At 40.2% G+C, this 24,137-nt stretch overlaps 2 pseudogenes; both read left to right on the top strand.

Moving 5' to 3' along the window:
- The first annotated feature begins 794 nt into the window (after positions 1–794).
- On the top strand, positions 795–1,268 carry LOC143657930 (low molecular weight phosphotyrosine protein phosphatase pseudogene; annotated as a pseudogene).
- A 4,303-nt stretch (positions 1,269–5,571) lies between these two features.
- On the top strand, positions 5,572–11,498 carry LOC143656798 (cytochrome c oxidase subunit 6A1, mitochondrial pseudogene; annotated as a pseudogene).
- The last annotated feature ends 12,639 nt before the right edge of the window (positions 11,499–24,137 follow it).

Consider the following 24,137-nt stretch of genomic DNA (forward strand, 5'->3'; position numbering starts at 1 on the left):
GAATCATTATCTAAATATTCCTCTTTTCTTTCTGGTATATTAGAGTAGACAGAGATAAAATATCTGAAATTTCTGAATTGAGATTCAGTTGTCTTGATTCCTGAGAATGATTGTAAAAGCCCTTATCTTTTTTTTTTTAAATAAAGAAAATTTATTAAGTCACAAATTTACAGTTCTAAGGCCATAAGAATGTCCAAACTATGGAATCCAGGGGAAAATACTTTGACTTAAGAAAGGGTCACTGATGTTTGGCTGATGACATTCTTTCAGCTGGGAAGGCACTTGGTGACATCTGCTAATTTTCTCTCCTGGCTTCTTCAAGAAGCTTCCCCGGGGGCATTTCCTTCCTGCATCTCCAAAGGTCTCTGGCTGTGTGGGTTCTGAAGCTTTTTCCAAAATGGTTCACTCTTAAAAGACTCTAGTAAGCAACCCCATCTTGAATGGGTGCAGACATATCTCCATGGAAACCACCTACTCAAAAGGTTCTACCCACAATGAGGCGGGTCACATCTCCATGGAAACAACCTAATCAAAAGATTCCAACCAACAATATTGAATCAGGGTTAAAAAACATGGCTTTTCTGGGGTACACAACAGTTTAAAATCAGCACATTCCACCCTCTGGACCCCCAAAAGACATGTTCTTTCCATATACAAAATACATTCATTCCATTAGAATATCCAAAGCCTTAAACCATTTCAGTAACATATAAATGCAATACAAAGTCAGAAACAGTACAAAATCTCATCAAAGTCAGTTTCAAGACTCTTTACCTCTCTTTGTGCCTGAGAAGATGGCAGTGCAGCCACCTATGTCACTGCTGTTTATATGCCTGTGTAACATATGTCGGTCACCCATTGCAGAAGCAGTTTTTGGAAAACTTGTAACTGATCAGAATATTTCAGATAATTGGAGATTAGACAGCGCTACAACATCCAATTATGAGAGAGGAAACCCTCCTGATTATTGAGGGCAAAACTGCATGAAGAAGCATGATGTTCCTATGAATCATGTCCAGAAGGTTACTAGAGAAGACATTGCCACATTTGATTATTTACAGTGTATGGATGAAAGCAATCTGAGAGTTTCGAATAGAAAAGATAGTGTAGTTAAAAACTGCAAAACAAAAACTAAACTACTTGGGAGATATGATCTACAAAAACAACTCATTATTAAAGATCCCTATTATGGGAATGACTCCGACTTTGAGACTGTACACTAGCAAAGTGTTAGGTGCTGCAAAGCATTTTTGGACAAGTCACAGTAAAGCTGCATTGATTCGTTGCTGAAGGGCAACAATGATTAACTTCTTTACAGTGACGTTCTGGTTTTTTTCAGTCAATCAGTGTGTTAAAACTGTAAAGTTTCATAGCTCAAGGTCACAACTTTTTTTTCAATTGACTTCAAATCTTAAAAAATAATTATAGGGTGGGCCATGGTCGTTCAGCAGGCAGGAGTCTCGCCTGCCATGCTATAGACCTGGATTCGATTCCTGGTGCCTGCCCATGCAAAATAATAATAATAATAATAATAATAATAATAATAAATCTAAAAAAACAAAAATAAAAAATAATTGTAGAAGGAAATCAATGTTGTGTTTGCAGAAGAATTAAAAATCTTTGATTGAGACAGCTAATGGAATACATTAAATGTTCTTAAACAAATTGGACCTTTTCTCTTGTCCCAATTGCAAAGAGTGTAACAAACAAAATAGTAGAACCACAAAATATAATGTTTGGTGTGTTTTGTAGCAATCATTTCTTTCAGTGTTTAATCTTAAGGTAATGTCCAGTGATGGCTAGCCTTCTAATATGCTTAATTATTATCTTAATAAATAATTAAAACATCACTTTCAGGCTCAAGTTAATATCTGAGCCCACTGGAACTTTTAAATAATCTATCTCTTTGTTCAGCTGATATGTATAACTTAATGGACAAATGTCCTCTGTTCAACTATACTACCTTTTTTTATACCCCAGGACCTTTTATTGAATTACATACCCCCCTAGTCATAGCAATTCACAATCTTGATTGCAAGTATTTTGATTCACTATACACAGAGTGCACACTTGTATGTAAAAAGGATAGGAAAAAGTATGATTTATGCTATAAATCTTTATTTTAGCCTTAATTTTTCTTTATCAAATTTATTTCATGAAGGAATCAACTGTTTGCTCCCATCTGGACAACTTTTCCTCTGAAAATTTAATTATATCCAAAAAGGACACTGTATGCTGTTTCATGTTATGTTCACTTTGAGAAATGTGTCTGCTTTATATGCACATATAACCCACATGTCAAATATTATATATTGGCTTATATGGGAAAAATAGTTTTAAAAGATGCAAAACTGAAATGCAGAGGGGCAGCTTCTCCCGAACATCAACTAGTTCCATCCCCCTATCTCATATTAACAACAGCCCCTTCCAACATGAAAAAGCTAGAATGGTCATGGCCCAAATACCCCTAAAGAGTGGGAGAAAGATCAAAGGTGATGGTGGAGTTATACAGAGAAGGTCGGGCTTAACAAATTAATATGATTGCTGAATCATTATACTGATATTTCTTTTAGTCTCCAGTATCTTAGGGCAGCTAGAAACAAAAACCTAAAATTGCAGAATTGTAACCCATACCAAACTCTGAAATCTGTTCTACAGCTAATTGTTGCAGTGTACTTTGAAATTTATTGCTTTTTTAGCGTATACGTTATTTTTTACACACACACACACAAAAAAAAGGAAAAAAAGAAGGAAAAAGCACACCCCTTTAGGACAGAGTATCTTTGCCCAGGCCAAAAGCTCTCAACACACTCAGTACATTCCCAGAGTCAACTACAGAGCCTCCCCAGTAGATGGAGGCAACATTTTGACAGGGAGTAGGTATGAACATTGGTTTGGAAATCTAGATGATAACAGTTTTTACTCTTTTCACTTAATTTGAAAGAGCACGGGCTTTAGAATCAGAACTACATATTACTGTCTTCTTTTCTATCTACTGACTATGAACACGTTATTTACCCTTTCTTAGCCTGTTTCTCTTTGGAACAGAAGATTATTCTGAAAATTATATGAGGTGATGTGGGTAAAAGTTAGCACAATGCCTATATCCTAAAAAAAAAAAAAAGCTGGAAAAAGAGAATTCTATTATGTTGAAGTCCTTAAAATGTTGTGTTTCTTTATCAGTGTTTCATTTATAAATAATTTCTGCGTACTTTGAGATATCTGTAATTTCAAATTTATTTGGATATAGATCAGAAAAGGTTGTTTTCAAGACAAATTGAGGAGTATAAAAATACAATTGAGATTTAAAAAAAAAAGGCAGTCACAGGCATGGTCTATCATAAGGCAAAATTTTCCTCTGGCTCTGGACCTATAAAACTCAGAACAAGTTATCTGCTGCCAATTTACAAATAAAGGATAGTCAGAATACATATTCCCATTTCCATAGGGAGAAATTGGAAGGAACACAGGGGTCACCAGACCAAAACAGTTCTGAAAACCTGCAGGGCAAATACCATTAGATTTCAAAGTCTAAGAGTCATTTATCCTTGGGGCTTTAGAAAGCAGCAGTCCCACCCTTTCCAAGGGCCTACTTAGTGGCCCTGCTCTCTGTAAAAGCTGGGGTATTGGTTGCAACCTTGGGGGACACTGGGGAGACCACCTTTTTCTTAGTTCTTCCCTCTCCAAACTCGGGGCAGCACTTTTAAATTACCCTGGCTCGCCACTTTTAAATTCTAACATCCATCCAACAGCAGTACTCAATTTGGCCAAATTATCTGACATTTTAAAACAAGGACTGCCTTCCTTCCAGTTTGCACCGACACATTCCCCATTTCTGTCTAAAGCCTTATCAGAGGTATCTTTAGAGTACACATTTCTACCAACAATTTCTTCAAAGCATTCTAGGCCTTCTCTATCAAAATCTTATTCTCACAAGTTTATCATATATAAAAAGTTACCAAATCTGTGCATGAGTATTTCTATTACAGCAAACATTCTCTTTAACTAATAATAGCTTTTCCAGATGATTTAGGGTTTTGAAACATAAATAATTCCTACTAGATTGCAAAAAAAATAAATAAATCACAGCATTAAAGTAATACTAAATTACCATTGGTACAATACTTTTCCAGCAGTTCTGGCAGGCTCACAGTCTTTTGTAAATGAAGATACCAAACAGCTTTAAGCAACAAAAAATTTTGCACTTTCCATAATTCTTGACAGAAGGAGGATGCCAGAACATATGTTTGCCAATAAATATTGAACAATCTCTAACAAGGAAGACAGTTTCTTTCTGGTGTGACTGGACCCCCAGGGAGTTTCAGATATCTGCTCAATGCCCGAGGCCATCATCCTGGCCACCAGGATTCCCACTGGAACCCCCAGTTTTAAGGCTTGATCCTGCAAAGTGGAGCCTATAAATGAAGTGGAAGTGTTCCTATCAGCCTTAGGACTGTTACAACCAATCAAAGATGTACATCCATGGTGGGGCATTCATCATAAATTCCATTTAATACCTACAATGAGAGAGAGAAATAGCCAAATGTGCAGCAAATAAAAAACTGTTCAATTATTCTTTTAAGAGTCTTCTATGCTTGAGTTAGTTTCTGTTGATTGTGGTATAGGAGTCTTTTTACACTCAAATTTATATTCCTTCCCAATATATGTCTTCTTAAGGAAACTTGGCATCCTGCAGCCCCTGCTTAGGATGAAATCATTGAAGACAGTCATTCCATGAAGCTCTTCAAGTCCAGAGGTTCAGAACACCTCTGTCAGCTGGAAAGGCATGTGGTGGCATTTGCTAGCTTTCTGTCCTATAATGAGAATTGTAACTTCTCATTTCATAAGGATTCCCTGGGAGTGTTCTTCTGCATCTCCAAAGATTTTGTGGCTGTGTGGACTCTCTTGGTTCTAGGTCATTGAAGTTTTGATGGCTTGTCAGGAGGTGAACTGCTGCTTTCTTTAACTTCTGCTCACTTTCAGGGTTGTATTTTTACCTCTTCACCCTTCCCACCAGCAGTTCATACTAGGACCTCCAGCGCCACTCGGGTCCAGGCTGGAGGCAGCGTTCCATGCCCATATGCCTGATATGGCCCCAAAATTCTTATCTTGTGCCTTTGTCCACTTTTTCACTTTAGAAATTTGTAAGGGCAAATACCCTAATGCTAATGAAGGAACTGAAGTCAGCCATTAGCTGGTTTTAAGGTTTTACATTTGTAAATGGTTTCAGCCTATACTGGCTATTGAAATAACTCTGCCTCCCTTCCTTCCTGCTTACCTTTGCCTATTGAAATGATAACTCTGTCTGTCTTCCTCTCTGCTTACTATTGAAATTGTAATGACTTCACTTACCCTTGTCAGAATCCATAAAAACCTTGAACCCCCTAGCCTCGGAGAGACAAATTTTGGGGCCACTAGGCCGTCTGCTCTCCTGCTTCATGCATAGCAATAAACTTTCTCTCTTTGAAACCCCATAGTCTCAGGAATTGGTCATCGAGTACACTGGGCAGAGAATTCACCACCTTTGTCTGGTATCAGTTGGTGACTCTGGTGGGACCAAAAGATCCTAAGATGCAAAGAGGTCGTCTACTGGAGGTTCAGGTAAGCACAGTAACTGAGACTTTTGCGGCCAGTTATTTAGTCTACAGCCTCAGCAACCGGTTTTGTTTCTGTTCTGCCAGCACTACACACCCTTTTGGCACCTTAAAAAAGCTTCAGAGAGAAATTGTTTCCAGGTCCAAGTCTGGACATCTGCCTGGGTGAGTGGGTCAACAAGGAAAAAGAGTGGATAGGGAAGTTAGCTCAGTTGTTTGAGTCCCCTAGACCTAGGCTTGAAAGCCTGGGTCTCTCTTCCAGAGCAATCCCCCTTGCTCTGACCTCTACACCTTCTGTTTTCTGAGTATCATTCTGTATGAAGTTTGAGGCCCTGACCTGAGTTTGTGGGGTATACTCCTGGAAAATAATTAATCCAATAATTAATTGTTGTTCAATGAAATTAAGTATGCCTGTTTAATTGTTAACTGCTGTGTTAACTAGGTATAGTGTGTAATGTTTGCATAATTGTTAATTGATTTGAACACTTGTTTGAAACTGTTATGTGCCCCCAAAAAGCTGTGTTCTTCTAATTCTAATCCAATGTTGGGGGGCAGCCTGTGTTTTTAATCCTAATCCAATATTGTAGAGTGGGGCCTTCTGATTAGATTGTTTCCATGGAGATGTGACCCACCCAGTTGTGGGTATGACCTTTTGATTATATGGAGATGTGAACCCACCCATTCAAGGTGGGTCTTAGTTTACTGAAGTCCTTAAAAGAGCTGACACAGAGAGCAGAGAGCACAGTTGCTTGGAGACAGACAGAAGCTCAGAAAGGTGGCCACTGGAACCAGTTGCTGAAAACAATGAAACCCAGTAGTAAAAGGCCAGCAGATGTCTCCAAGAGCTTTCCCATGTGATAGAGAAACCCTGACTGCTGTGTTTCCTCCAAGAAGATATCCTCTTCTTAGTGCCTTAATTTAGACATTTTCATGGCCTTAGAATTGTAACTTGTAACTTAATAAATTCCCTTTATAAAAGGCAATTAATTTCTGATATATTGTATTCTAGCAGCATTAGCAAACCAAAACAGTGTGTAACTTAGATATAATGATACCTGTTTAATTGTTAATTGGTGTGTTTGGTCTAGTCTTTAATTGGTATGCTACTTAAATATATAGTGTTAAGAGTCTTTAAATTTGTTAGTTGGTGTCTTACTGCATTTATATTGGTCAAGTGCTCCTAATTAGTCACTGATTACAGAAGTTCTTTAAAATGGCAACCTTTAGGCTGTATTAAAAACTGAAAAAAAAAAATAGTTACGAACCTATGAAATAGAGATTTATTTCTGTAACACAATCTGGCCTCAATATGATTTAGAATCAGGAGAGAAATGGCCTGAGAATGGCTCTATGGAAAGAATACTGTATTACAGTTAAAATTGTTCAGCAAAAAGGTAAAAATGGGATGAGATGATATATATTCAATCCTTTATTTGTCCTTTTCAAAAGTATTTCTGTGTTTCTGTGTAACTAGCTTTCTATTTGTGCCTGCCTGTTCAATGTGTCCTCTCATAATTCCAGATGGTAATAGCAAATTAACAAAAAATTTCTTAAAAGAGTTCTATTTGAATTGCTTAAAAATAAGTAGGTACTTTAATATAAATATTTAATTAGTACTTCTGAAGTAAAAAAGAAAGGAAAAACTATCTGGGCAGCAGGGTTCAAGTTTTAGTAATTACTGTGAAAAAAAAAAGAACATTAGGAAAAAACTGCCCTTGGAATTTCCCTAAGCTTCCAGGAGTTGCCTCAGGGAAAAGGCAAAGCCCTTTTCCAATTGTCCAGGCCACAGATTTAGATGAAATAGACCTATAATTGAAAATAATTAAAAGAAGGGCATAAAAACTCTCAAATCTCACTGCCCACATTTAAAACGTTCAAAACCAAGTTCAGAGACTTGTGGGAAGATGGCAGAGTAAGGTAGGCTGGTTTTACTCATGCCCTGTGAGGCAACGAGAGGTGACAGAAAAAATAACTGAGATTGAAGTCCCAGGGGGTAAGTGATCAAAGAGGGTCTTCAGCATTTTGGAGGGTGGCTCTGGTAGAGAGAAGTGGGGAGATTGGGATGAGGAGAGCAGGGTGAGTCTTTCTGGACACAACCCTGCCAGGGGAGGTTGGAGTTGTCCACAGAAGTCCAGATCTGAGGGAATGGATTGTCCCTCCAATCTAACCTCCCCAGCAGACACCTGGGGAGAGGAGCCCAGAGGCAGGCCTAGCTGCCCAATATAAAAAGCCATGCCCACTGGGTGCTGGGATCAGTCACTCTGCTGGGCGCTGTGGATGGCTGTCCCATCAGGTACTGTGAATGGAGGATCTGCCAGGTGCTGGGCACAGCGATCAGCTGCTGATGATCATTGTGACCAGCTGCCCCATCCCCACCCTGGGAAAGCTGTTCCTCTGCTGTGTGCTGAGAGTGTCCTTCCCCCACCCATCATGCATGCCATCTTGTGCAACTGGCCACTGTATGTAGGGAGAGGTGGATCTGAAAGAAAGAGGAGGCACAAGAACACAATCTGCTGGGAAGAAGCAGTAAGTGCAGTCTGGCAAACTCCCTATCTGCATAGTTCTTTTTAATTTTCTTTATTTTTAATTTTTATTTTATTTTTTCATTTTTTCTTTTCCTTTCTCTTCTGTGGGCACCAGTCTGAGTTCATTCCCAATATATCTTGGGGTATCTCCTTCTGGCTTTGGAGTCTACTCTTGCTGAGGTGTTTTTCTTTTTTTTGGGGGGGGGGGTAGTAGTGGTGGTGCATGGGCTGGGAGTTGAGCCCGGATCTCCCATGTGGTGGGTGGGCATTCTGCCACTGAACTATTCATGCTTCCCTGTCTAGCAATTAATAGATGCTCAAGTAGAATTGCACTCCATGTATAAGATCAGGGCCTTGGTTAGGTGGGGAATTACTGACAAACCAAGTACAAAAGGACCTTCAGGGCAGTGCAATGGTGGCTCAGCAGGCAAAATTCTCGCCTGCCATGCCAGAGACCTGGGTTTGATTCCTGGTGCCTACCCATGCCAAAAGTAAAAGAAAAAGGGACCTTCAATGCAAACCCAAGTAAATACAAAACGTTATATGCGTGAAGGAAACCAACTTGCAAAATAACATTAATGTAATCAAATGCCTCAAATAAATATGAAACTCACAAAGCATGTGAAAATCCAGGCAGAAATGGACTAGCTAAATGACCAAATCAAAACACTGAAGGTGTCATAGAATATGGACTACTCAAAGATATTTATAAAGAAATAAAGTATATCCAGAAGACAGTAATAGAGCATAAAGATAATTTGAAAGATTAAATAGAAAAATAGCAGATCTCACAGAGAAGAAAGATACTGTAGACCAAATTAGAAATATACTAGAGACACACAGAAGCAGATTCAAAGACGTGGTAGGGAGAAGAAATGAGCTAGAACACTGAATAATTGAACTGAGCACACAAAATAACAAATGGCAAGAAAAAATGAAAAAAAAAATGGAACTGGATGTGAGGGAAATGATGGACAATAAAAAGCATGCAAATATAAGAGGTGTCCCAGAAGGAGAAGAGAAGTGTAAAGGGCTGGGAAGGTTAGTTGAAGATACAATCAGAGAAAACTTCCTAAATACTATAAAAGACATTCATATGCAAATCAAAGAGGCCCAACAAGCCCCAAATAGAATAAATCCAAATAGGCCTACTCACAAGACACATACTAATCAGACTGTCAAATGTTCAATAGAAGCAGAAAGTCCTGAAAGCAGAAAAATAAAAGCAATCTTCTATATATAAAGGAAACCACGTAAGACTGAATTCAGACTACTCAGCAGGCACCATGGAGCGAGAAGGCAGTAGTATGATATATTTAAGATCCTGAATGAGAAAGACTTCCAGACAAGAATTCTGTATCCAGCCAAGTTGTCCTTCAAAATTGAAGGAGAGATTAAAATCTTCAAAGACAAACAAAGACAGAGAGAACTAGTCAACAAGAGACCTGCCCTATAAGAAAAACTAAAGGGAGTGCTGGCAGCTGAAGGAAAAAGACAGAAGAGGGAGGTCCGAAGAAGGGTACAGAATTGAAGTACCAAAAAGGGTAATTTAAAGGATAAAAAACAGGGTGAGAAAAGGATATATAAATCTGACAAATAAAAACTAAAGGATAAGATGGTAGATTCAAGAACTGCTTTACAGTAATAACTTGGAACATTAACAGACTAAACTCACCAATTAAAAGATACAGATTGGCAGAATGGAGTAAAACATATAACCCATTGAAAGGCTGTTAACAAGAGACACATCTTATACCCAAAACCACAAATAAATTGAAAGTGAAAGGATGGAAAAAGATCTTCTCTGCAAACTATAACCAAAAGCAAGCAAGAGTGGCTAAACGAATATCAGATAAAATGGACTTTAAATGTAAAGATGCCACAAGAGCCAAAGAAGACACTATAAATTAATAAAAGGGACATTTCACCAAGAAGAAATAGCAATCATAAATGTTTATGCTCCCAGTTGAGGAGCTTCAAAGTCCATGAGGCAAACAACAGCAAAATTAAAGTAACAATAGACGTTTCAACAATAATAGTAGGAGACTTCAGTGCACTACTCTCCACTATAGATAGAATAACCAGACAGAACATCAATAAGAAAATAGGGAACTTAAATATCTGTCATAAAGGAATTAGACCTGATAGACATATATAGATATATAGATCGCTTCACCAAAAAAAAACCCAGGATAAACATTCTTCTCTAGTGCTCATGGAAGGTTTCCAGGATAGATCATATGCAGGGACACAAAACAGATATTTATAAATTTAATAATATTGAAATAATTCAAAGCATTTTTTCTGAAGACTATGGAATGAAACTGGAAATTGATTATCTCCTAGAACCAGAATTTTCACAAATACATGGAAATTAAACAACATATTCTTAAATAATCAGTGGGTCAAAGAAGAAATTGCTGGAGAAATCGGTAAATATCTGGAAATGAATGAAATTGAGAATACAACATATCAGAACTTATGGGATATGGCAAAGGCAGTGCTGAGAGGGAAATTTATTGCTCTAAATACTTATATATAAAAAAAGAACAAGCAAAAATTGAGGACTTAACTGCTCACCTGGAGAAATTAGAGAAAGAACAGCAAACTAACTGCAAAGCAAATAGAAGAAGAGAAATAACAAAGATTAAAGCAGAAATAAACAAACTGGAGAACAACAACAACAAAAACAGTAGAAAGAATCAACAAAACCAAAAGTTGGTTCTTTGAGAAAGTCAATAAAATCGATGAACCCCTAGCTAGGCTGGCAAAGAGAAAAAAGAGTGAGGATGCAAATAAACAAAATCAGAAATGAGAGGGTATCAATACTATGAATCTGGAAGAAATTTTAAAAATCATAAGAATATTATGAACAAACAAGATAACTTAGATGAAATGGACAAAAACCTAGAAACACACGAACCATCTTCACTAACCAGAGATGAATCAGAAGATCTCAACAAATCAATCACAAGTAAAGAGATTCAATCAGTCACAAAAAACCTTTCTACAGCTGTTTCTGCTTCTGGCACTGCAGTTGTCCATCTCGAAAATAGCGGCTGCTACTGGGTCCTGGATTTCAGGGCTGCTAACTCAGTCTTGGCCACAGAGGTGGCCTATGTTGAGTGGCACCCATAGTGAGGAGGGCTCAGCTTGTATGCGGAAGGCCCTCATTTTCTTCATCGTACTTCCCGGGGTGAAAGTGAGCATACTGAGCACTATGCTGAAGTTGCACCACGAAGAGCACACGAGGCCTGATTTCATTGCCTACCTCCAGTTCCACATCAGGTTCAAGCCTTTTCCCTGGGGAGATGGTAACCATACTCTATTCCATAACCCTCATGTGAATCGGCTTCCAACCAGCCATGAAAATGAATAAAAAGAACTTGGATCACTACTGAAGCACTGGGGACCACAGCACTGGGTTGGACCTTTACTCTGTACATGGACAAGAGTGGATGGGATCCTATACTCACCTTTACTTTCATCAAATGATGACCAAATGATGATGATCTTCCATCCCTTTACTTGATGCAGGAGATGTCTTACATATATAACTTATCTTAGATTGGTCAAAAATAAAATAACATAAAATAAAAAATTAAAAAATAAACCTTCCTACAAAGAAAAGCCCAGGATCAGACAGTGTATTAGTTAGGGCTCTCTAGATAAACAGAATCAACAGGGAACACTTGCAAGTATAAAATTTATAAAAGTGTCTCACGTGACTGCAGGAACGCAGAGTCCAAATCCACAAGGCAGGCTGTGAAGCCGACGACTCCAATGGATGGCCTGGATGAACTCTGCAGGAGAGGCTCACCAGCCGAAGCAGGAATGGGGCCTGTCTCCTCTGAGTCCTCCCTAAAAGGCTTCCCATGATTAGATTTAGCATCACTAATTGTAGAAGACACTCCCCTTTGGCTGATTACAAATGGAATCAGCTGTGGATGCAGCTGAAGTGATCATGACCTAATCCTGTGAAATGTCCTCATTGCAACAGACAGGCCAGTACTTGCCCAACCAGATAAACAGCTACCACAACTTGGCCAAGTTGACACATGTCCCTAGCCATGACAGCTCACCCCTTGTCAACTTGGCACCTATATATATATCACCTTAAACCATACTTAATTTCCAAACGAGAACAAATAAGCACACATTTTTTTTTCTTTTACCTGACAATACTCAACCGTCCTGCATATAACTGGAAACACATTAAATCTCTCCAGAATACGGTGCAAATTCTTAGGCAACATTCATTCTTAAACTTGATATCTTACAACTTAAACAGTATAACATGAACCAAATAGCATTACAGTCCTTGTTGCTGTAACTGGTCATGTGGTCGAAGTTCATATTTATCACTACCTTCTTCCACTACCCATTCCATCTTCCCTTTACCCTCTGTAAGCACTTCAGCTGGCCGTGGTTCTTTGCCTGGTGGGGTGACCCAAACCTTCATTCCTGAAGTTTCAGAGCCATTGGTAGTTCTGCATGGATTGTGTTGTTGCAGTTTTCCATTGATTTTAATCACAGGGCATGGTAGTACTAAAAGACTCCCTAGGGGATCTCCTATATTCCAAGAAAACTCTTCTTTACCTCCATTATGTAGTTGCAGTCCTACTTCCTTCTGATAGTCAGGGTCAATTACCCCAGACAATAATGTAATCCCCTTCTTGGCTTGTTGATCCAGAGGCATAAGTAGCCCAAAGTGACCAGGTGGCAATCTTAACTTCCAGTTCAGTGGTATCATTGTTGTTTCTCCTGGAGGAAGCACACCCCGTTTAAAACCTGTAGACCAGCAGAACTCAGGGTAGCAGGGACAGGAAGCAAAAATTTTCCTAGTGGATCACTAGGGATAATAGTGAGTGGTACCACACCCATTTCCACCCCTTGGTTCCTGGACCCACGGATCCTGGCTATGGGAGAAACAGCACCATACAGCGGACGCTGATTCAGAGCATACACAGCTTCCTGGAGAACATTACCCCAGCCTTTCAAGTTTTTGTCATCTAGTTGGCACCGTAATTGAGTTTTCAAAAGGCCATTCCACTGTTCTATTAATCCACCTGCTTCTGGATGATGGGGAACATGGTAAGACCAGAGAATTCCATGAGCATGTGCCCATTCCTGCACTTCATTTGCTGTGAAGTGTGTTCCTTGATCCGAAGCAATGCTATGTGGAATACCATGACGATGGATAAGGCATTCTGTAAGCCCACGGATAGTAGTTTTGGCAGAAGCATTGCGTGCAGGGAAAGCAAACCCATATCCAGAGTATGTGTCTATTCCAGTTAGAACAAATCGCTGCCCCTTCCATGAAGGGACTGGTCCAATGTAATCAACCTGCCACCATGTAGCTGGCTGGTCACCTCGGGGAATGGTGCCATATCGGGGGCTGAGTGTGGGTCTCTGCTGCTGGCAGATTGGGCACTCAGCAGTGGCTGTAGCCAGGTCAGCCTTGGTGAGTGGAAGTCCATGTTGCTGAGCCCATGCATAATCTCCATCCCTAACACCATTACCACTTTGTTCATGAGCCCATCGGGCAATAACAGGAGTTGCTAGGGAAAGAGGCTGACTGGTATCCATAGAACGGTTCATCTTTTCCACTTGATTATTAAAATCTTCCTCTGCTGAAGTCACCCTCTGGTGTGCATTCACATGGGACACAAATATCTTCATGTTTTTAGCCCACTCAGAAAGGTCTATCCACATACTTCTTCCCCAGACTTCTTTGTCACCAATTTTCCAATTATGGTCTTTCCAAGTCCCTGACCATCCAGCCAAACCATTAGCAACAGCCCATGAGTCAGTATACAAACGCACCTCTGGCCAGTTTTCCTTCCAAGCAAAATGAACAACCAGGTGCACTGCTCGAAGTTCTGCCCACTGGGAGGATTTCCCCTCACCACTGTCCTTCAAGGACACCCCAGAAAGGGGTTGTAATGCTGCAGCTGTCCACTTTCGGGTGGTACCTGCATATCGTACTGAACCATCTGTAAACCAGGCCCGAGTTTTCTCTTCCTCAGTCAATTCACTGTAAGGAACTCCCCAAGAGGTCATAGCTCTGGTCTGGGAAAGAGAAGGTAATGTGGCAGCAGGAGTGGAAACCATGGGCATTTGGGCCACTTCTTCGTGTAACTTACTTGTGCCTTCAGGACCTGCTCTGGCTCTATCTCGTATATACCATTTCCATTTTACAATAGAGTGCTGCTGTGCACACCCAACTTTGTGGCTTGGTGGGTCAGACAACACCCAGCTCATGATAGGCAACTCAGGTCTCATGGTAACTTGGTGGCCCATGGTTAAGCGTTCAGTCTCTACTAAGGCCCAGTAGCAGGCCAAAAGCTGTTTCTCAAAAGGAGAGTAGTTATCTGCAGCAGATGGTAAGGCTTTGCTCCAAAATCCTAAGGGTCTGCATTGTGATTCTCCTATAGGGGCCTGCCAAAGGCTCCAGACAGCATCTCTATTTGCCACTGACACTTCCAGCACAATTAGATCTGCTGGATCATACGGCCCAAGTGGCAGAGCAGCTTGTACAGCAGCCTGGACCAGTCGCACAGCCTCCTCTTGTTCAGGTCCCCACTCAAAATTAGCAGCTTTTCTGGTCACTCAATAAATGGGCCAGAGTAGCACACCCAAATGAGGAATATGTTGTCGCCAAAATCCAAAAAGACCAACTAGGCATTGTGCCTCTTTTTTGGTTGTGGGAGGGGCCAGATGCAGCAACTTATCCTTCACCTTAGAAGGGATATCTCAACATGCCCCACACCACTGGACACCTAGAAATTTTACTGAGGTGGAAGGCCCCTGTATTTTTGTTGGATTTATCTCCCATCCTCTGACATGCAAATGCCTTACCAGTAAATCTAGAGTAGTTGCTACTTCTTGCTCACTAGGTCCAATCAACATGATATCATCAATATAATGGACCAGTGTGATTTCTTGTGGGAGGCAGAAATGATCAAGATCTCTGCGAACAAGATTGTGACATAGGGCTGGAAAATTGATATACCCCTGAGGTAGGACAATGAAAGTATATTGCTGACCTTGCCAGCTGAAAGCAAACTGTTTCTGGTGGTCCTTACTAATAGCTATTGAGAAAAAAGCATTTGCCAGATCAATAGCTGCATACCAGGTACCAGGAGATGTATTGATTTGCTCAAGCAATGATACTACATCTGGAACAGCAGCTGCAATTGGAGTTACCACCTGGTTGAGCTTACAATAATCCACTGTCATTCTCCAAGACCCATCTATTTTCTGCACAGGTCAAATAGGAGAGTTGAAAGGGGATGTGGTGGGAATCACCACCCCTGCATCTTTCAAGTCCTCAAGAGTGGCAGTAATCTCTGCAATACCTCCAGGAATACGGTATTGCTTTTGATTTACTATTTTGCTTGGTAGGGGCAGTTCTAGTGGCTTCCACTTGACCTTTCCCACCATACTAGTCCTCACTGCATTAGTTAGAGAGCCAATGTGGGGATTCTGCCAGTTGCTCAGTATGTCTATGCCAATTATACATTCCGGAACTGGGGAAATAACTACAGGATGGGTCTGGGGGCCCACTGGACCCAGTGTGAGATGAACCTGAGCTAAAACTCCATTGATCACCTGGCCTCCATAAGCCCCCACTCCGACTGGTGGTCCAGAGTGATGTGTTGGGTCCCTTGGAATTAATGCCACTTCTGAACAAGTGTCTAATAATCCCTGAAATATCTGATATTTCCTTTTCCCCAAAGCACAGTTACCCTGGTAAAAGGCTGTCGGTCTCCTTGGGGAAGACTTGGAGGAAGATTAACAGTATAAATTTGTGGCAGTGTAACAGAGTTCTCCCCCAAAGGGACCTGGCCTCCCCTTCATCCAAGGGGCTTGGGGTCTGTAAATTGTTTCAAGTCTGGAAACTGATTAAGGGGCCATGACTCTGTGTTTCTGTAATTCAGGTTAGACTTCTGTTCACTTGACCTAGAACTCTATTGTTTATACAGCTCCAACAAGAATTTAGTAGACTGCCCTTCTATTGTATTTCTATGTACCCCATGATTTACTAGCCAATGCCACAAATCTCTGCATGTCATATAATTTTGACACCTCCTTTGAGTCTGCTGTCTATTATAATAGCCATGTCTACCCTGTCTTTGGTGATTAAGTGCTGCCACCTGACATCTGCCAACTCGGGATCATGTCATCCCCATTGTGTTTAAGGATTCCAGTGCAGTGGACAGCAGTTCCTACAGTAATATCTGACCTACAGAGAAGTGCAACCACAGAGCTCTTCAGGGATGATGGTGCTAGTCTCACAAATTTATATCTCACTGTTCTGGTAAAAGGTGCATCCTCTGGACATTCCTGGGGTGTAAGAGCAGGCTTTGCATGATAAACCCACTTTAACATTCCAATCTCTGTAAGCCTCTGGATCCCCTCATCTACATTATACCAGGGCAGTTCTTGCATTTCAACCTCAGGTAATGTCGGCCACCTTTTGATCCATGTTTCAACCAACCACCCAAACAAGCTGTTAACACCTTTTCTAACCACTCGAGCTATAACATTGAATGCAGAATCTCTGCTTAGTGGGCCCATATCAATAAATTCAGCCTGATCCAGCCTTATATTCCTCCCACCATTATCCCACACTCTTAAAATCCATTGCCACACATATTCCCCTGATTTCTGTGTATATAAATTGGAAAACTCACACAGTTCTTTTGGACAATAACATACCTCCTCATGTGTGATACTTTGTACCTCACCTTTAGGGGCCTGTTGAGACTTTAGTCTAGTTATAGGTCTGGAAGAAACGAGGGGTGGTGGGAGTGGGTCATGAAAAGAATTAGAAATATCTTCCAAGCCATTTGCTTCAGGGTCTTCATTTGCAGTTTCATCTGGTGAAACAGGATTAATCACTCTAGGGCTAATCCCTTCAGGAGGAGGTTGGGTGGCCAATTCCTCAAGGCAGGCTGGAGGTGGGGCAGCTATGTCCTCAGGGAAGACTATTACAGGGTTATCTAGAGAAGACGCAGCATGGCCTAGGGTTTCAACCTCGCCCCCAACATCATTATCAATCCATATGTCACCATCCCATTTTTCAGGGTCCCACTCCTTTCCAATCAATGCCCTCACTGCCATTCCAATCAATGGCAGACACCATGCAAGACTGAGATTTCAGTTTATGTTGTAAAGTTGCTACTCTAACAATAAGATTCTGAGTCTGATTTTCAGAGATCTCAAGTCTACGGCTACAGGAAATAAGATTTTCCTTCAGGATACTCATAGAAACTTCTACATCTTTCAGACGGCGCTTAAGCTTCTTGTTTGAAGCCTTAAACCCATCCCTTTCATCCCTTAATGTAGCCAGTGTATCAAACAACAACCAACCAACATCTCTATAACTCTTATTTCTACAAAACTCTGTAAAGGTGTAAAAAACATCATCCCCCCAGAGTCTGGCTTCGTACAAGCAAAGCATTAGGAGAATCGAATGATGATATTTTGACTATCTCCTTTGCCAACTCAGTCCATGGATTGGGAGTGTCATTCTGATTATGGGAATCAGAGTCCTTAGTGTCTCTGAGTCCAGTCAGAGTAGAAAACCATTCATAAAAACCCACTTTTAAGATTCTGTTTCTTAAGAACCACTTTCAGTACCAAGATGTATTAGTCAGAATTCTCTAGAGAAACAGAATCAACAGGGAACACTTGCAAATATAAAATTTATAAAAGTGTCTCAAGTGACCGTAGGAATGCAGAGTCCAAATCCACAGGGCAGGCTGTGAAGCCGATGACTCTGATAGAAGGTCTGGATGAACTCCGCAGGAGAGGCTCACCAGCCAAAGCAGGTATGGGGCTTGTCTCCTCTGAGTCCTCCTTAAAAGGCTTCCCATGATTAGATTTAGCATCACTAATTGTAGAAGACACTCCCCTTTGGCTGATTAGAAATGGAATCAGCTGTGGATGCAGCTGAAGTGCTCATGACCTAATCCTGTGAAATGTCCTCATTGCAACAGACAGGCCAGTACTTGCCCAATCAGATAAACAGCTACCACAACTTGGCCAAGTTGACACATGTCCCTAACCATGACAGACGGCTTCAGAGGAAAATTTTATCAAGCATTCGAAAAAGAACTAATACTATCATGCTCAAACTCTTCCAAAAAATTTAGGAAGAAGGACCACTACCTTACTCATTTTCTGAAGCTCACATCATTCTGATACCAAAAACAGATAAAGACACTACAAGAAAGGAAAACTACAGGACTAATCTCCCTAAAGAACATACAAAATTGTCAACAAAATTCTACAAATTGAATCTAATGACACATGAAAATAATTAAACATCATGACCAAGAGGGGGTTATACCAGGAATGCAAGGGCATTCAACATAAGAAAATCAATGTAATAAAGCACATTAACAAATTGGAAAAGAAAAATCACATGATCATATCAATTGACGCTGGAAAAGCATTCAACAAAATTCAGCATCCTTTTTTGATAAAAACACTTTGAAAGGTGGGAATCGAAGGAAACTTTCTCAGTATCATAAAAGGCATACATGAAAACCCATAGCCAGCATCATACTTAATGGTAAGAGATTGAAAGCATCTCCCTTTAATTTGGGAATGAGACAAGGATGCCCATTGTCACCACTATTATTCAACATTGCACTAGAAGTCCTAGCTAGAGTGATTAGGCCGAGCAAGAAATTAAAGGTATCTGAATAGGAAAGGAAGAAGTAAAACTTTAGTTATTTGCAGACTACATGATCTATACTTGGAAATCTTGAAAAATCTATGACAAAGATATTTACGCTAATAAACAAATTCAGCAAAGTGGTAAATACAAGATTAATGCATACAAATCAATAATGTTTCTGTTCACAGATAATGACCTAATAGAAGACATAATTAAGGAAAAACTTCCATTCAAAATAGTAACCACAAGAAAAATGCATCTAGGAATAAGCTTAACTAGGGGTGTCAAGACCTTGTACACAAAAAACTAGAAAACATTGCTAAAAGAAATCAAAGAAGACCTAAATAGCTGAAAACACATTCCATGCTCATGGATCAGAAGGTTGAATGTCATTAAGATGCCAATCTACCCAAATCAATCTACAGATTCAATGAAATACCAATCAAAATTCCAACAACCGACTTTGAAAACTTGGAAAAGCTAGTTATCAAATTTATTTGGAAGGGAAAGAGACCTCAAATAGCTAAAGGTATCCTAAAAAAAACAAGAGTGAAGTGGGAGGACTAACTCATTCTGACTGTAAAGTTTATTGTAAAGCCACAATGGTCAGAACATCATGGTATTGGCACAAAGATAGAAGTATTGACCAATGGAATTGAATCATGAGTATAGAGATACACCACCAAATCCATGGACAACTGATCTTCAATAAGGCACCCAAATACACTAAACTGGGGCAGAACTGTATTTTCAATAAATGGGCCTGGGAGAACTGGATATCAATAGCCAAAAGAATAAAAGAGGTACCCTGCATAATACCCTATACAAAAATTAATATAAAATGGATTAAAGATTTAAATACAGTACCATAAAACCCCTAGAAGAAAATACAGGCAAACATCTTCAAGACCTCATAATAGGAGGTAGCTTCTTAAATGCTACATCCAAAGCACAAGCAACAAAAGAAAAAATAGATAAATGGGAACCCCTTAAAATCAAAAGCTCTGGGCCTAAAGGACTCTGTTGAAAAGGTGAAGAGGGAGCCAACTCAATGGGAAAAAGTTTTGGAAACCACATATTGGATAAAGCTTTGCTATCCTTTGTATATAAAGAAATTATGAACTTCTGGGCCAAGATGGTGGCTTAACAATGTGTGCATTTTAGTTTGTCCTCCAGAACAACCTCTAAATAACCAGAAATAGTACAGAACAGCTCCTGGGGCTATGTCAGTGACCGAACACACAGCATACCCCAGTCTGGACCAGCTGGACTGGCTGTGAGCCACCCCCAGAACCGTGAGTTCCCTAAGCCGCGGCGGCTGGTGCCCCTCCCTCACAGGCTGCTTCCCAGAGGAGAAAGGAAAGAGATTTTACCAGCAGCAGGAGCTGAGCCCAACCAAACACCAACTGTGGAATTAATTAACAAATTCTGACTACTAAAAATAGGCCCCCAGCTTAGGTGAACCTGGTCAAAGCTGAGGGCACTCATTTTTGCCCTGGCGCCAAGGGGGCAGGGCTGACAGAAAAAGAAAAAAATAAAGGAAACAGAGGTTTTCATGGCCATGTTTCTACAAAGGATTGACTGCTTTTGGATACAGCAGCAGGGCTTCTCAGGCTGCAACTGCCCCAGGCATAGGCAGAAGTGAGCTCTTTGGGGGGCTTGTCTGGAGACTGTACCTTCCCCAGGGGAGGGATGAAGCCCAACTCAGGTGGAATCCCTCCATCAAGGAATTCAGACACCAGGGCTTGGTAATTTGAAGCCATTAAAACCAGCCTACAACCTCTCCTCTGTCTCCACCACACCACCAGCAGGGAGAGTCTGCCGAAGTTAAAGGTACCGCATCATCTTATGCTGGTGGGACCTGCAGTCAGACAAGCGCCACACACAGGGCAGGATAAGAAAAACAGAGTCCAGAGACTTCACAGGAAAGTCTTTCAACCTGCTGGGTTTCACCCTCAGGGAGAACCAATGCAGGTGACTCTTCCTCCTGATAGGAGGCCAGTTTGGTCTGGGAAAATCTGGCTGCGGTCTATAATACCTAAGTACACTCTCCTAAGTGTGGGGGGAAAAGATACCATACAAGCAGGGCAAGAAACAAATACAGAAGAACTGAAAAATTCTCCTCTGTTAAACAAAACCTAAGGAAGAAGTCCGGATAAAAGCTGAACTGAATGTCAAAGAACAGATAGACAACAAATTCATCCAGCAAGAAAACCCTAGGTAACAGAAGTGAAAACAATCTCCAGAATAAACCAATTAAGGTAATTAAATGCCTAGATACACCAGGAAAATAACAAATCACACCAGGAAAATTGAAGATATGGCCCAGTCAAAGGAACAAACCAACAATTCAAATGAGATAAAGGAGCTGAAACAATTAATTCACAATATATGAACAGACATGGAAAACCTCATCAAAACCCAAATCAATGAATTCAGGGAGGATATAAAGAAGGCAAGGAATGAACAAAAAGAAGAAATGGAAAGTCTGTAAAAACAAATCACAGAACTTACGGGAATGAAAGACACGGTAGAAGAGATGAAAAAAACAATGGAAACCTACAATGGTAGATTTCGAGGGGCAGAACATAGGATTAGTGAACTGGAGGACGGAACATCTGAAATCCATCAAGAAAAAGAACATATAGGGGAAAAAATGGAAAAACATGAGCAGGGACTCAGGGAATTGAATGACAATATGAAGTGCACGGATATACGTGTTGTGGGTATCCCAGAAGGAGAAGAGAAGGGAAAAGGAGGAGAAAAACTAATGGAGGAAATTATCACTGAAAGTTTCCCAACTCTTATGAAAAACTTAAAATTACAGATCCAAGAAGTGCAGCATACCCCAAAGAGAATAGATCCAAATAGATGTACTCCAAGACATTTACTAATCAGAATTTCAGAGGTCAAAGAGAAGGAGAGAATCTTGAAAGCAGTAAGAGAAAAGCAATCCATCACCTACAAGGGAAGCCCAATAAGACTATGTGTAGATTTCTCAGCAGAAACCATGGAGGTGAGAAGACAGTGGGATGATATATTTAAATTATTAAAAGAGAAAAACTGCCAACCAAGAATTCTATATTCAGCAAAATTGTCCTTCAAAAATGAGGGAGAAATTAAAACATTTTCAGACAAAAAATCACTGAGAGAATTTGTGACCAAGAGACCAGCTCTGCAAGAAATACTAAAGGGAGCACTAGAGACAGACATGAAAAGACAGAAGAGAGAGGCGTGGAGAAGAGTGTAGAAAGGAAGACTATCAGTTAAGGTAAAGAGAAAGAAAATTAGATATGACATATAAAATCCAGAAGGCAAAATAGTAGAAGAAAGTACTACCCGTGCAGTAATAACACTAAATGTTAATGGATTAAACTCCCCAGTCAAAATACATAGAGTGGCAGAATGGATTAAAAAACAGGACCCATCTATATGCTGCCTCTACTCAAAGGGCATGAGGGCAAGAACACAAATGGACATTTGCACACCAATGTTTATAGCAGCATTATTCACAATTACCAAGGGATGGAAACAGCCAAAATGTCCATCAACAGATGGGTGGCTAAACAAACTGTGGCATATACATACGATGGAATATTATGCAGCTGTAAGACAGAACAAAGTTATGAAGTATGTAACAACATGGATGGACATTATGCTGAGTGAGATTAGGACAAATACTGTATGGTCTCAGTGATATGAACTGACATTAGTGAATAAACTTGGAGAATTTCGTTGGTAACAGAGACCATCAGGAGACAGAAATAGGGTAAGATATTGGGTAACTGGAGTTGAAGGGATACAGATTGTGCAACAGGACTGAATATAAAAACTCAGAAATGGACGGCACAATACTACCTAACTGTAATACAATTATGTTAAAACACTGAATGAAGCTGCATGTGAGAATGATAGAGGGAGGAGGGCTGGGGGCATAAATGAAATCACAAAGAAAGATAGATGATAAAGATTAAGATGCTGTAATCTAGGAGTGCCTAGAGTGTATAATGATAGTGACTAAATGTACAAATTTAAAAATGTTTTTGCATGAGGAAGAACAAAGAAATGTCATTGCTGCAGGGTGTGAAAATAGATGGTAATAAATATTTTAAAATTAAAAAAAAAAGGAATCATGCAACTCAACAACAAAAGAACAAACAACCCAATTATAAAATGGGCAAAGGATATGCATAGACATTTTCCTGAATAGTAAATAAGCAGGGCAAGGAAGCCCTTCATTAGTTATAAAAGAAACACAGATCAAGAATACTGTGAGTGAAAGGCAGAGTAAGATGGTGGTGTAATACGGTGTATAATCTAACTTGTTCTCTAGCGCAGCTAATAAATAGCCAGGAACTGTATGGAACAACTGATTGAGGAATTTCAATGACTGGACATGCATCGTACACCAGTCTGGAATGGGTGGAACATCCAAGATCCCTCACAGAATATGCAGATAGTTACAGATGGTTTAAATGAGTACAGAGAAAAAGAGGGAATAAAAAACATCAGTGTTTAACATGGATTATTGTTGGAGGCTTCTGATACTGGTGGGAGGAGAACGAGGGGGGGTCAAGCAAAACAGGAAGAGAGAAAAGTGGACTGCATTTTAGCAAAGCATGAATATGTGGCACATTACAGTTATATGAAATGGGCATGTATGTATGAGGTGAGCACAGGCATAAAGGATTAAAATTTCCAAACAGGGATAATCTTGAAGACTGTGTAACATTGAGGAAAGTGTTTATGCCAAGTGATAGAAGCAGGATCCAGAAGCCTACCTATCATGGTAAACTTCATAGTTTACCTATCAGGTAAACTATGGGGTATTCAACCATACCCCAACCCCAGCAAAGAAGTTACAGGGCAAGAGTTGCCCCCCATGGCATGGGGGCCATAATGCCCTTGAGTCCAAAGCTTCCCTTTCTTATTCTGGCCTGACCCCAGCCCAGGAGCTGGAGCACCAGATGGGTCACAAAGGGCAACTTCATCTGGAAAAGCAGACAGCTATCGACAGATAGACCTTGGGAACTCGGGAGCCCAACGAGAATCAGTGTTCTACTGTTTTTTATTTTTTCAAACAGAACTATTGTGCTATGTAGCTTATACATATAATAACTTGTACAATTTTAAGTGTACATTTTTTTTTTTAGTTTTTTATTAGAGAAGTTGTGGTTTACCGAACAGTCATATATAAAATACAGGATTCCCACATGCCACCCCACATCAACACTTTAAGTGTACATTTTGATAAGTTTGTCATGGTATACACCTGTGAAACCATTACCACAATCAAGAGTGAACATATCCACCATCCCACAGTTT

Source organism: Tamandua tetradactyla, chromosome 15 (genome assembly GCF_023851605.1).
Source record: "Tamandua tetradactyla isolate mTamTet1 chromosome 15, mTamTet1.pri, whole genome shotgun sequence".
In the NCBI taxonomy this organism is placed as follows: Eukaryota; Metazoa; Chordata; class Mammalia; order Pilosa; family Myrmecophagidae; genus Tamandua; species Tamandua tetradactyla.